The sequence below is a fragment of the Microtus oregoni genome, unplaced genomic scaffold, assembly GCF_018167655.1.
Source record: "Microtus oregoni isolate MIOR12 unplaced genomic scaffold, Mior012 000014F_ref0000157, whole genome shotgun sequence".
In the NCBI taxonomy this organism is placed as follows: Eukaryota; Metazoa; Chordata; class Mammalia; order Rodentia; family Cricetidae; genus Microtus; species Microtus oregoni.
Window position 1 is genome coordinate 21679016 of NW_024543073.1, and position 15192 is coordinate 21694207.

Below are 15192 nucleotides of genomic sequence, written 5' to 3' on the forward strand. Positions count from 1 at the left end.
TAGCAAGGCTTGGCTACCCATCCACGCGGTCTCTTATCTCGAGCTCACCAGGTGCCTATGGAAAGCAGTCCTTCTGGAGACATCTGCTAATCAGCTCCGCTCCTCTGGAGTCAGGATAATAAAGCCTGCTCTTAGTGGGAACACAGGGAAAGCCTCGTATCCTACAGCTGGACAGAGGATGGGGTGGATTTCAGTGGGTCGGATGTCTGCTGATGTCCGATTATCAAGCTGTATGAATGAGCTGTAAATGACATTGGTGGCCCTCATAGGTAGCTCTCAGATAGGACTCAGGAAGTCCCCTCCCACCTTTTCCAGGCAGCATGAGTTCAGCTTTTCTGGGTCACTCGGTCTGGGTTTAAGTGGCATTTTCTTGCCTTGTTCATTACTTGCCAAACATATTATGTCCTTGTTAACTAGTCACTAGACTGAGGAGAATCCCTGTCTAGAAATTTAGTTTAGACACAGAGAAGTCTAGAAAATACAGATTTGATTTTTGAAACATATTTTTTTCCTCTGTTTGATTTCAGAGATCTTGGTGGGTGCTTGTTAATTGTATTAGGGTATCCATTAACTACTGTTGTATGGAAGGCACTGCTAGCCTTTGTGGCTTTAGGCAGCAATGATTTATCAAGGTTCTCTTCGCTGGCTACTGGTCTGACCTGGACTTGCTTGGGACCGGTAGGCAGCCCACTGTGCTAGAAGGCCCATGGAAGCTTCAATCCTATATCCACTGATCATCTATTGTATGTACTCCTCGTCCTCCTGAGTCTAGGCCTGCTTCCATGTCACAGGGTCTCAGCTGTGTCTCAAGAGGGCAAAGGCAGACGTTGTCAATGCCATTGAGACCGTAACTGTGGAACTCACACAGTACGTCTGTCACTTCTCATCCATGAAGTCCAAAGACCGGTCCCGACTGAAGTGACAGGGATGGGACATAGGACTAAGTAGTCTGAGATGGGAGGAGCTGGAGAAGCAACTGTAACCCTTTGAAAATCCATTATGTCAGTGGTCCCTGGCTATGTCCAAACGGCATGAGTTGTGGGATGTGGCCACAGTCCTTCTGAGACCAGAAGGATCTCAGGACAAAAACCAAGCCCTGTATTTGACCCTTAACGAGCCATTGCACACATGAAATCCCTACACAGTCCTGCAATAAAGACAAATCCCGCCCACTCCCGCCCACTCTGTTCAATCGTTAACAGACGTGCTTACAGTAGGAGAGAAAGCCATTCCCCTAGAACACCATTTTGGGAAGTGTGGTCAGGAACTCTAGACTCTCAGAGCAGTACCAGTTTCGCTGACTTTGCTTTGCTTGTTTGTAAAACATTATCAACATCACATGTGTGCTTAAAGTACCATCTACCATAGGGAGGTGGCCCAGAATTGGGCAAGTCCTCAGCTGGATCACCGGATCACCACATGGGTCTCTCTCAGGTACTTAGGAAGAGAACGGTTGCCGAGTTTACATTCAAATGACTCAGGGTCTTTTCTTTCGGGTATACTGTTTCTAAAGCCGGAGAGAAGTACTGATTCTTACAGAGTGAATATTAAAACTCAATGTGGTTGACGCTCAACAAGTTTAAAAGCTCAAGGACAATCGTACAGCCAAGAGCAGAGCAGGAACCCAATGGCAGTTTTCCTGAAAGGGCTAACCAGTCACTGAAGGACCACTGTAGTCTTCCCAGTCTGCTGGCTGCCAGCCTGGACCTCCCATGCATCTCACCCCCAAATGAAAAGGAAATCCTTGTCCATCCTCAGAACCAGGTTCTCGGTCGGTACCTCTCAGTAACCACCAGGCTGTCAGAAGCAATGATTACGGTGCCAGTCAGGAGACCATGGTAGAGAGAGTTAAATTAAATCAAGATTTGGGGTATTGTCATAAGAGCACTCAAGGCCAGAACAGAGAAGGGCAGTTACCTCAAACTCAAGGGCCACGTCCCTGTGCACGGAGGAGGCTGTCTGTACACAGCCAAAAAGTACACTGAATTATTAGGTGCCAAATCCAAGGCTGAGGAAGTATGGTATTTACTTTGGCACTCACCCTTCTATTGGAGAGAGTGGCTGAGAATGGTATGGAGAAGGGCCTCATCTCACCTGGCTGTTGGGACGATTTATTAGAATTAACTATTCTCATATTCTTTCGGTAACTGACAGTGATCCACTCAAAGATGCAGTGGCCACATCGCTCAAAGCATTTTTCACATTGACTTCCTTTCTGATGGAAAATAGTTTCAAGACTTTAATCTTACATTGTGAAATCATCACGGAAATACATCCTGAAAGCCGAACTGCAATTTCAAAAGCTGGAAGAAAAGTGAATCTAAAGAGGAACGGGGAATTCCATGGGAAAGAAAAACACTCGGCCAATGATAAAGGCGGAAACAGGGACTCCTAAGAGGGAAAACACCGCTGAGTGTGCTGGTCGGGCTGGGAAACAAACAGGGCGGCTGCTGGTTCTACAGCAGTCGCCCGAGAGCCTCTGTGAGCCCGATCAACACATCTGTGCGGTGTTTTGTTTGTTGTGGTTTCTGGATAGAAACCAGGGACTGGCGTGTGCTAAGTAAGCCCTATGCCATTGGGCTACCCCTCCCACCCCGGACCTTATGGGTAGTTTTTAATCTAAGTACCAAGAGTTCTGTCAACCCAAGGGTTGGAGTGATGGGACTTGACCTTCCACCCTCAGGGTGAAAAGGGATCTGGGGGTCACTTTCAGCTGCCTCTCCTCATCACTTCTGAGTGATGCCCCACATCATGGACACCATGCATTGAGTTTTGAACCCTAACATATCAAGTTATTCTGTCAGGTATGAAACGGTGTGAAGAGGCGAGGAAAGGGACTGAGCTGGGTAGGCAAATCTGAGGGACCGCTTGATGCCCAGAGCATGGTTTTGATCCCTTCCTCAAGCCGTGCACTGTGAGATTCTAAGAGCACACTTGCCCCACAAGCATGGCCGACAGCACCAACATTAAGGGTGAAAGGCAACTACTGCTAAGGACTCAAGAAAAATGAGCGATTAATCCTATGTGCTATTAAGCACAGGTAACTCTGGGGCCGGAGAGATGCTCAGACACTGAAAGTGTATTGTATGCGGTTCTTGCCGAGAACTCGAGTTCCGTTCCTAGCGCCTGTGTCAGGTGGCTCACAACAGCCTGTAATTCCAGTTTCAGGGGATCTAACAGCCTCTTCAGGTTTCTGCACGCATGTGGTACCTGAAAACTCATGCAGGGTAATATACATACATATACATCTAGAAAAAAATCGATCTTTAAATATAACTGAAGACTAGCAAACTGTCCAACAGCTGAGACAGAGTCACATGAGGAATGTCCACTGTGATAGTTTATATGTAATATTGACTACCTTTATGAACATGCCTTCAGGAAGGGCCACAGCCGTACAGATCACTCGCCAGCCAGTAGCTACAAAATGTACCAGTACCGAAGGTCTCACGGGGAGCCCCAGTGGATTGCAGGGAGCCCCAGTGGATGCTCGAAGCACCACCATCGCCATTCACCTAAGTTGTCATGGCAAGGGCAAAATATCTGCCAGTGCCTTGTTGTCCATCCACAAAAATAGTCCAGCCACAAACAGTATCCATATTTAAGTATTTATGGAAGAGAGGGTCAAAGCAGGGCCTTGGTGCTTGGGACAATCACAACTGACTTCACCTGCCTCCCTACACCTCCAGGCGATGTCCCCCAAACCCTGACTCCCTGTCACACTCTGAACTTCCACCCCTCTTGACCGGTCACCCCCACTCATCTCTACCTGGCATCTCCTAGTGAAATCGTCAAGATCCAGTTGGTACGTCACAGGTCTGGGTGACCTCGAGCAGCTGGTAGAGTTCACTGTTATGTGTTCTGTCTCCAATATAACTAGCTTGCCACAGTGACATCTCTGCTCACCCATGCTTGGCTGGATCCGCTCTTTAAGGACAAGGACACTGTCCTGTTGTCTGTTACCCAGGCATCACACCACGGGCTAAAATGACTAGACATCTACAGCCTCAGTCTTTCCCTTGTCCTCTACGTGACAGGATGGAAAGTGACCAACACTGCCTATGTGAAAACGCATCTACAAGGCCCACACATTGGCACAATAGCAAGGAGTAGAAAAATACAACCAGGGGGTCCCTCTTAAGGTCCACAAACAGCCCTGTTCCTCCTCTGCTCCCTAGGAACTCCCCCGAGTAATCACGTCTGTGTTGAGACTTGGCTGGCCACACATTTCCGACAGATTTTTGTTTTCTTCCAGATCTGAGTGCTTGGAAAAATGTTGTAATTTCCTTGCGGGTCTCATTATATCTCTGATTAGGGCTGAGGAAACACCAACCCACCCCCCATCAGCCCTGTCACTTCCAGCGTTCTGTGCGTTAGTTTTGGGCTGTGTCCCCGTGTGCTACTGAGGCACAGTTGCCACTGAGAACATCTTTTGGAGAACACCTCTTAGATATTCTCCTTGCACCGTCCTTCCTCATTTCAGGACCAGGAAACTTCGGTGCAAGGAACTCAAGCTTCTTGATACAGGAGAGAAGGCAGCTTGCAAGATACCCCACCCTGAGGCGCAGAAAAGAGTCCCACTCATGAAAACTGCCGTGCCATGTTCCCTCGGAGGGACCTTTCTGTGCGGCAGCATTCAGAAGAGAACTGACCTGTCTCAAATCTCTGGGAATGAGCCTGCTATGTGTGTTCTAAAACAGATTGGATTTCAGGAGCTGTTTCCAACTTCATGGTATTAAATTTCCTTTTATTCTTTCCAGCCCCATATTTCCAATAAGCCCTTTAAAAATCACAAAGACCTTCACCCCAGGGAGGGATATTTTGCTATCTCAATAAAGTCTTCCAATCCTTAGGAGACAAGCCTCCACATTTTCAGTCTCAAAACTATTAATTTTATTTCCTCCAAGAATCTTATGAAAATATTTGTATTTCTTGCCTGAGATCCCTGGGAGGTAAACTGAAAAAAACTAGCTAATAAGGGATAATTCCAATATGACCAAAACAATACATACTGGAATATGGAAATAATTAAGACCCAAAGAAAAAAACTGTTAAGCCCTCAAGGCAAAAAAAAAAAAAAAAAAAAAAAAAAAAGCCTTCTAACCAGAAAGTGCTGTGACGGCTCTCACTTCACTAATGTGCACCAGATACAATTCAGGGTGTATTCTGTTTTAAACTAAACAAGTCGCTTAAAAAAGTCAAGTTTCTATAAATGGTAAATTAGTAGTTAAGGGTTTATTTCACATGAAGATTTCATAACTAGGGCCTGGGGCAGGATGACTCAGTCTGTGAAGCACTTGCCACTCAACGTGAAGATCTGAGCACGACCTGATTACCAGGGCTCACCAAGAAGCCGGGTGTGGCAGTGTACTCCCATAACCCAACACTGAGGACGTGCAGACGGAGAACTCTGGCGGCTTGCCAGTCATTTAACCTCTCCAGGTCAACGAGTTCCAATTCATTGAGAGGTCCTGTCTCAAAAACCTAAGGCAGGAGAAGATCAATGAAGACACCCAACATCTAACCATCTTCCATACACCAACACACATGCACTACAAATCCACAGAGTCCATTGAAATCACACAACTTGCAAGATTCCAAGTTTAGTGTATGTTGGAGAAGTCTGATTTACTTGCTTGGTTAGGATACCTTTACTTGGTAGCATGTGTGGTCATTCGTCCTGCGGATGAAGCAGAGTAGAAGAATGGGGTTGCAGGTAGAGGAGGAGAAGGTTAATTTGGGGGCACACGGCGTTAGAAGAGGCAGTGGGATACTGGGGAACAGAACAAACACAGTCGGGTTTATACATCTGGAGTAGGGGAGAGCCAGACTGTGGTGGCAGTTCAAGCCACACGGGCGGGGGGCATCAGAGGGTGCAAGGGGACCATAGAGAGAAAGGACCATGGAGCCATCCAAGCCAACTGAAGAGAGAAATCAGAAGAAAATCTGAAAGGGCTTTAAAGTCTAAGAACACTAGCATGTGGGATTTATTAGTTCCACCATCTGCCTGGAAATAGAAGTCACAAATACGAGGGCAGGTGACCTAGGATCGGGCACTCATGAGGACTGGGAGATGGGACAGGGGTGCTTCCCAGTGCTAGCAGCTACAACCAAGAAGTCATGCAACAACTTTCACTCCGCTCCCTTGATCCTGTCCACGCCAGAGTTCTCCCCAAACACAGGACAATTTTATATGCAAGCAACAATTTCTGAGCAGACAAGATAAGTCAAGCTATGCATCTGAGGAAAATACAATCGGGCCATAAGTGACCCAATTATAACTATCACAAACGACAACAGCACATGGCAGAAAGAACAAGAGCCATTATTAACAAGAGAGAAAATACAAGTGACTCTTCAGCTTAGGAAAAACAAACCAAACATTGGACTTCATTAAGAAAACAAACAAAAGTTTGTGAGAGTGTTGAAACTGGAAGCCAGTGAGCCAGGTGAAGAGAAGAGAGAGGTGCTAACGATGGCATCCTCTCAATTCTCCAGCATCCCGCACCCCTGCCACCTGCTACCCAACAGCGCTTTGCCAATTACAGCATATGGGCCAGACCCAGATGTTGCCTATTTTGAACATAGTTTTATTAAAAATAGACAAGCAAAAATTAAAATAAAATACCATTCTCAGCTTATATCCAAGGTTTTATTGATCAGTGTGTCATAAAACAAACCTTCTTTCAGACTACTCACACCTAATTATCCTAGAAACATTTTTATAACTGAACAATCTATTTTTAAAAGAATATTCAAAACTTAAAATTAATGGATAAAAAGTAAAAAAAGTGCAAATATCAAAAGGAAGCTTAAATTGATTTAAATCTATAGGATGAAATAGTAAACTAGTAAAAATGTATTTATTTCTTTATTTTTGGTTTTTCAAGACAGGATTTCTCTATGTAACCACCCTGACTGTCCTAGAATTTGTTCTGTAGACAAGACTGGCCTCAAACTCACAGAGATTTGCCTGCTTCTGCCTCCCGAGTGCTAGAATCTAAGGTGTGCACCACCATCACCCAGCGTAAAACACTTTTAAAAAAAAAATAAGAAACTTTTTATGATACAGAGAAACACTAACAATGTACCCAAAAAAGGAACCAAATATACAATTGTATGAGTAAGGGCTGAGGTATGTGACTACCTGAGTTTGGGTCACTATGGCTACGGTGAAGCACCATGACCAAATACAACTTGGAGACAAGGGTTTCTCTGGCTTTCACTTCTACATCGGAGTTCATCACTGAAGCAAGCCAGGACAAGAATTCAAACAGGACAGGAACCTGGAGGCAGAAGCTGATGCAGAGGACATGGAGGGGTGCTGCCTACTCGCTTGCCTCCCCTGGCTTACTCAGCCTGCTTTCTTATAGAACCCAGATCACCATCCCAGGGATGGCCCCACCCACCATGGGATGAGCCCTCCCCCATCAGTCACTAATTAAGAAAATGCCCTACAGGCTTGCCTACAGCCTCATTTTATGGAAATATTTTTCTTAATGGAGGTTCCCTCTTCTAGGATGACTTTAGCTTATGTCAAGCTGACATAAACTATCCAGCACAGTGACAAAGAGAATTAAGTTAGAGAGGAGACTAAGGCTGGAGACCTGGCTTGGGTGTGAAGAGAGCTTCCTGCTCTGTTAGAGGACCTGAGTTCAGTTCCCTGCACAAATGGCAACTCCAGCTCCAGGGCATCCGACACCCTCTTCTGAGAACCTCAGTGGACACTGCATTCGTGTGCACATACCCACACAATGCACACATAATTAAAAATCAAAATAATTTAAGAAAAACAAAAGGAGATATTCTTAGGCACTCGGCCATTAGCAGCAATCCCTAAATACCAGGTGATCTTGCCCCCCATGCTTTTCCTTTTCTTTATGAACACAGGTGGTCTGGAAAAGTGGGGAGGGACACACACACACACACACACACACACACACACACACAAATATCTTCTGCCAGTTCTGGTCCAACCATAATGGTAACAGTATAAGGCTGCGGCTTGGCTTCCAGAGTGAACCTCAGTGTTCTGTGGCCCCAAAGGAGACTGGAGTGTGACCCTTGGGCAGGTTATATTTATCTTTACCTTGAGATGTAGAAATGTTATAAATATACAGTAACAATACACAGAAAAAAAAATCACAGTAGCTAGAAAGCAATGTATCTGGGTGGGGTTTGCCACATGATTTTTCTCTGCAATGGCCCCCTTCACCCAAATGCTTAGTAATATCCAGATGGAGCCATCAAAATACCTGATAGGGGTGAATGACCCCTACACTGGGGGCTCTGATTGAATGATGAGGAGTCTGTGGAATCATGTGACCACTTGTCTTTCCAATCACAGACACTCCATAAATATTAAGAAAAAAAAACGGACTGGATTTCACTCCCCTGTATCAGTGAAACAGTCTTGAGCATAGATAGCACCTCTAAGTTCCAGAGACAACAAGGTGTTGTTAGCTATTTGATCATACTGTGAAACCTGAGATGTCATCGTTTACCTGCTTCTAGCTGTGGTGTGGCTCAGTCCTAGAACAAATCTTTAATCCAAGAGCTTTCTGCTTGAACACTGTAAACAGGATTAAATAAAGTCAAAAGTAGGTTTAGAGGTGGAGCAAGCAAACAGCTGACCAGAAATAAACTAAAGTTTATTAAGAAAAAAAACATAGAGAGTAAGAAGGTGTCAGGAGGACAGCGGTGGGGGTGGAGACACACAGGCAGTAGAACAGAGGGCCATCCAGTTGGAGGAGTTGATGGAGTAGGAGAAACCTCTGAGACAACACAAAGGAAGGTCAACCAGTTGCCTGTTCTGCCTCCAGGAGCTAGCAGGTTTTCACCCTAGCATCTGGCTCCTGGGTCTTTGTTGATAAAATAGAACAATAGAGACTCAGTTAAAAATAACAGCAAGGGGACCAGCTCTTTTACAGGAATCACACTGGATTCCTAACATGGAGAGCTAACATGGGGTTATGAAATGGATGTGTTGGATGTTTGGCATAATTTGGCTGTGTACAGAATAACTTGCATCAAAATCAGGTAATCCTAATGGTGTACCCAAGATCATCAATTGGCCTGAAGGGTTTTCCTTACAGTGTCGTGCAGCCAGTGCTGGTCTGTGGCTTGGGGAATGCTGACGCTGGGCCTGTCGGGAAAGACAGTACCAGAAAATGACTTGTGGTCCACCCAGCATGGAGCCATAGAGAGAGAAAGATTATGAAAACATTACTGTGGTTATGGAACTGGCTCAAACGGGGATGCAGGTGAGATCAATATTTAATTCAGAAGAAGTCAGTTTCACTTAGGGAATCACTACAAATTCCCAGTGAGCAGAGAGGGGATTTATGGGGCAGGACCTAAGAACTTCAGAGGCATGCTATTGCCCTCTGTAGTGGTGAAAGGAGACGGTTGTGGTTTGGCATAAAAAACGTGCTTTTTCCTTAAAGAAAAAATAATAGCAGCAGATATAGAGACACCACCCTCCACTATGTCTTTCCAGTCTATGGCCACAAATTAAGAATCTGGCAATGGTAAGCGTTTTCATATAAAATCATTCATATGTTTTATGGTCACCCTGAGAGGGTGGCTCTACCCGGTCCCTGTGCGGGTTCACTCAGCACAGTCTGGTTTTTTCCTTCTGTTATGTTTGGATTTGAAGTGTCCCCAGCAGGCCCGTGTTTTGAGTGCCTGATCCTCAGCTGGCAGCACCATCTGGAAGGTGGGGCCTGGTGATGGGAGGTCAGTCACTGAAAGGGGTCTGAAGGACACACCTGCCCCAGAAGACTCCAGCCTGTTTTCTCTGCGTTTTGTTTCCCGGCTGTAAATCAATTTCTGCGATACCAACGTTGCCAAGTCTTCCCCACCACACTGGACTGAAATAAAGAGCCTTCGTTCCTTTAGGTTGCTCCTGTTAGTACTCAGGCACCTGTACTGACCTGCCCTTCGGGTTCTGGCAGTAAAACTGCCTCAGCTGTAGCCACTAAGAGCACCTCGTGTGAAGGTTCACTGTGTTCCCTTTTAAAAGGTTTGAGAGGACCTCTATGGCTTCCCAAGTTTTAAGTGGGTCATTCTCTAAAACCCATTTTATAGGGCTGGGGAGCCAGGTCCTTTGGCATCTCCTTCATATGCACAAAGCCCTCCATTTGATTCTCGGCACAATGCAAACAAAGCAAAACTCATTAATTGGAACTTACATTGTACACACTCATGCCTCTGTCTCCCAGCATTCACTGAGCACATATTATACATCAGGAAATAACGTTGGATACCCCACAATGTACAGATACCACACCCCGCCATCACTCAGCTGCCATTAGTCAGGTACCTAACTTGGACCGTCATCAAGGATATCCTAAAATGGCCTTTCTCAACCCATGAGTGTGACCCCTTTGGGAGTCAACTGCCCCCTTCACAGGGGTCACCTATCAGATATCCTTCACACCAAAAATTTATATGATTAATAACAGTAGCAAAATTACAGTTATGAAGTAGCAAGAAAAATAATTTTATGGTTGTGGTCACACAACATGAGGAACTGTACTAAAGGGTCACAGCATAAGGAAAGCTGAGAGCTGCTGTAAAAGGTTCAGATCTTCCTTTTAAAAGTCACGGTTAGGTGAGGAGAAGAAGGTCATGGAAAGAAGGGGCAAGTCCCTAAGAATCTTTAGTAGCCAGAGGTCCTTATCAGAAGAAAAGCAAGCTATTAACTCAAATTAACAAAAGTTGGGGGCGGCTCACTGGAGAGACGGTTTAGCAGTTAAAAACACTGGCTTCTCTTCTAGAGGACCCAGGTTTGATACCCAGCACCCAGATGGTGGCTCAAAAATGTGTGTAACTCCAATTCTAAGGACCCTGATGCCCACTTCCAGCTTCCTTGGGTACTAGGCACATATGTGGTGCCCAGATCTACAGGCAGTCAAAAAACCCATTCTTATAAAATAATAAGAAGAATTAAAAGAAATAAGAGAAATCAGAACTTTAAAACGCCTATGTATTTCACAATTTTCACCATGCTTTTCAAACCATGAGGAGGACTATCATTGTCATGGAAATGATATATTTGGCTCAATTCATGCTCAGTAAAGGAAGGAAGCTGTCAAACCCTCGCTTACTAAATAAACACTTCTCTGCTCCTCTAACGACTTCCAGATTAATTATGTAAATGACTTCTACATTGTGCGGCTGCAAGTTTAGAACATCAGTAGCGTAAGCCAAAAGTACACAAGGAAGAGCCACCCTTCCAGCTAAGGAAACATTCGTCACCAAATTTTCAGTTGAGAAACCAGCTCCGGTTTCCCAAGTTGGTCTCGAGGCACTGAAAGATTTCCCAATAAGAACCATCAGTGCTAACTTCTAAAATAATGAAAAGTGAATAAAATCAAACAATTCAGTGCCTCAGTGGCACTGGTCGTTCTCAAGGGCTCAGCCGAGTATGCGGTGTGGCTACCGTGGGGACCAGCCAGTGCCAGGCTGATCACTTGGACTCTGGTTCATTCAGTTCCAACCAGGAGGAAAACCCAGGAAGACCAAGTCTCACTGTGCCATCTCTGTAAATCACCTCCCTCTATCCAGATTCTCTGCCCTGGGCCAAATGAACATAACCAGGTACTGCAAGGGACTTCAAACTGTGGAGACTTTTCAGTCATGACTCTTCCCCCTTCCTGCGCCATGACACTGTTCTTAAGATTTACTAGGTGTCTGCTCCGTACACCCTGCTGGGCATACATACTGCACCTTACCGCCTTTCTAACAACAGCCTGAGACACAGGGAGAACTAGACAAGGTGTCAAGAACTCAGTCAAGGTTACACAGCTAATGATAAACAAGTATTCAAGCCCGGTAGGTATTAGGGACTGCAAACCATCAGACACCCTGAATTCTTTGTGACCCCTTCCTTGCCAGAGTAAACAACTTATTTTCCTGTGCTCGCATCTGCTCTGAGCACGAGACCCTCAAGAGTTCCTGATGGCAGGAGAGGGTTTTCTGGTGGGCTTGCAGTTGAAAAGTCCCGAGAGCTAGGGCATGGCCATTAGTCAAGGAGAAGCTCTATATAAGCTGCCCTGGAACACAATAAAGGGGCATTCTTGTTTCAAGGATGAACCGTGTCTGTGTTTCAATCTCCAGCCCCTTGCCCGACTCGCAAACCATCCTGTGGCAGACACGCGGTACGGTACAGGAAGGTCTGACTTTTGTTTTGTTTTGTTTTAAGGGCTGCCAATAGAAGTCCTCTGATGTTAGCCACATACTTGAACCTGCCCTCTTCAAAGCTTTCTCACAATTCCCTCAGGGTAGAAGCAGAGCAGAGTAGGGTTACCTTGCCTCTCTATCAACGAGTATGAGAGGTGAGAAGTTTGTCCAAAGAGTCTCAGTGAGAGGCTGGAAGTATTGGTTTTCAGATTCCATATTCAAACAACTGTCCATGATGTCAGGGAATCAGGTAGGGGACACTGGTTGACTTTCTCCATATACACGACTACCTATTTACTTCCAGTAACAATGAAGAAGCTATTCCCAAGTACAGAGGTGGACTTCAGGAACCTGCCTACAGAGCCACCTAGCCCCTCAGCCGGGACTTTGGCCCATGTGTGTCCAGTACAGGGGCACATATGTTGAGGACAGTTGATGTCCAGAGTTGCCTCAAACTGCAATCGTCTTTTCTGCTCAAGAGAAACCTGCTATCATGGAGACAGAGTGTAGGAAGCAGGAAGTAGGGCCACATTTCTCCTCAGTTTTGATATCCCTAGATCCGAACGACTGTTCTCATCTGACTGATGAAGTTTGCACTGTTGGTCTCTGATGAACTCACAATCAAAACTAACATAAAGGACACAGAGGAGGCTGGTTTAGAGGGGGAATCTCAAGGGCAACCACGACTTGGCCCCTCACGTTTCTGCCAAATGGAACTGGCTTTTCTCTGGGGCAGGATTAACCAGGCCATCCTGGCCGTGATCCAGGGTGACATCTCACAATGGGGAAACCAAACCACCAGCAGAACACATGGAAGACATGCGGCACTTGGCCAGGGTTTTCAAATGACTCCTTGCGTGGTAGGCAGCACGGTCTGGCTCCTGTTGCTGGGAACTCACACAGATGGTCCCCCTGAACAGAGCAAAAACTTACTGGTTCCTCACAGCCCAGACCTCTCCTGTTGAGCATGTTCTCCCTGTAGAATGTTATGAGTGAACACAGGCCTCGCTGCCCATGCCCATCTTACTGCCATCACCTGGCTGATGTGACACTCTGGATCTGAACAACGTGTGTGTGTGTGTGTGTGTGTGTGTGTGTGTGTGTGTGTGTGTGGTGTTTATACATATATTTGAGGAAGGCTTCAAGTAGCCCAAGCTAGCTTCTAAGTCATTGCAGTCAAGAATGACCTTGAGCTTTTCTTCTTCCCTGCCTCCACTTCCTGTGATTGCAGGTATCTACTAACATGCCTGGTTTAATAATTTTTATTAATAAAAATTAATAATCAGCTTCTCCCATCTCCACTAAATCAATACGGAAGAGATATTTAAGGATTAGCAGTTTGATAAGGGGCAAACACTAACTCTGCCCAGGACACCACCTCGCCCTTGCTCTCCCATGAGCAGGCTGCTGCTCAAGCCGTTCCACAACCCACAAGTGTTTGCAGTTCTCATCACAAAGAGCCCCAGTCCCCCGAGCAGCACTACTGGCGGGAACTAGCACTCGAGACGTCAGTACCCCAAAATGGAGCACGGGAAAATATTTCTGTTCTCAAAATCTGAAAGCCAGAACAATGGCTTTCCTACAAGTGGGATGACATTTGTAGGAATGCCCTGTATGAACCCTGCGCGTGCAGCGGACCCTACTGGACAGTCGTCGGCTGGACTGCAATCTGGATCATCCGCTGGCTGCTTTGGTCTGAGCTCATTGCCAAGGTTATAACACTAACAGGACCCCTAGAGAACAGAGGTCAACAGGCCGCTCCCATTTGAGAAACATAGCTGGATCAATCTTTAGCAAGTTATTCAACTGCCCATTTCCTTGATTTTCCCGAATGCGTACTGCATGGGGTTATAGTCAACCTCTACGGCTAATATTTTCCAAAGGTGACCTTTACAAATTAAAATCTACCCAATCATTAATCACCTGCGACCGAATCATTTCCAACTTTCTTTCTGGCGATCTCTCGGTGTGAGTGCTCATCAAGTAATAAATCTGGGTTATTTAAATTGGCCACGTCCACTTCGCCTTTCTGGGATACAGAAACTGAAACGGTCTACAGAGAGGGTAAAAGGGAAAGATTGTTCCCACAATGCAGATCTCTGAAGCTTGTTCCTCAGCAGGGACAGAACAAAGCAGATCCGAACTGGAGAAAACATTTGAATAATTAAATTCAATGCTGCTTATTCAACTTCAATAAGTGAGTTCTTGATAATGACTGAGGCTACCCAAGGGGTACACCAAGCCAAGTGCTTACTGGGCAGGGTAGTTTGAATGAGAATAAATGCCCATTGATTCCTATGTTTGAATGCTGGTCCCTAGCTGGTGGAACTGTCTGGGAAGGATTAGGAGGTGTTGCTTTCATGCCAGGCTCATCCGTCTCCCCCTGCCTCTACTTGCAGACCGGGATGTACGTTCTCAGTCGTCGCCGCTGGACCATCATGGACTCAAACCTTCTGAAACCGGAAGCCAAATAAACTCCCTTTTACAAGTCGCTTTGGTCATGGCTCTTTATCACAGCAATACAAAAGTTACTAAGATAGCAGGCAAGGTTCCAAAATGTAAAAAGTTATTCCTTTCTCAAAATGTTTCCTGCCTGGAAAATACTTCCAACAACAACAGCATCAAGCCAGGACAATGGCCCCTACCTGCCATCCTAGAACACAAAGGACGGGGGCAGGAGGATTTCTGAGAGTTTCAAGACTACCTGGGTTACATAACTAAGATCCTGTCTTGGAAAAGAAAACAGACAGAAGCGAACAATGAGGACCTTTGATGTCATTTACCTATTTATTTCTGCAGCAATGCTGAGACGTCCTGGTGAGCAACTTCAGAAAAGCAGCACCTGCAGAGACAAATGGGAAAAATTGAGCAAAACATTAGATATTTGTTTAAAGTACCTCGCCATGCAATTTTATATTTCATTAAAATGTGTGCTGCTTCTTGAAATACTGATTCCCACATTAACAGTCAACTTGAATTGGAACACAGCCCCTTTATCCCGGGGAG

The 15192-nt window shown here is 45.6% G+C and overlaps 1 protein-coding gene across 1 annotated transcript in view; it reads right to left on the reverse strand.

The window, feature by feature from the left end:
* The window catches only part of Lhfpl2 (LHFPL tetraspan subfamily member 2), a 147048-nt gene that overhangs the window by 65246 nt on the left and 66610 nt on the right, over nucleotides 1-15192 (reverse strand). The window contains exon 2 of the mRNA XM_041663663.1: nucleotides 14970-15028. The gene's annotated coding sequence lies outside the window, so the exon portion shown is untranslated. The remainder of the gene's footprint in view (nucleotides 1-14969; nucleotides 15029-15192) is intronic.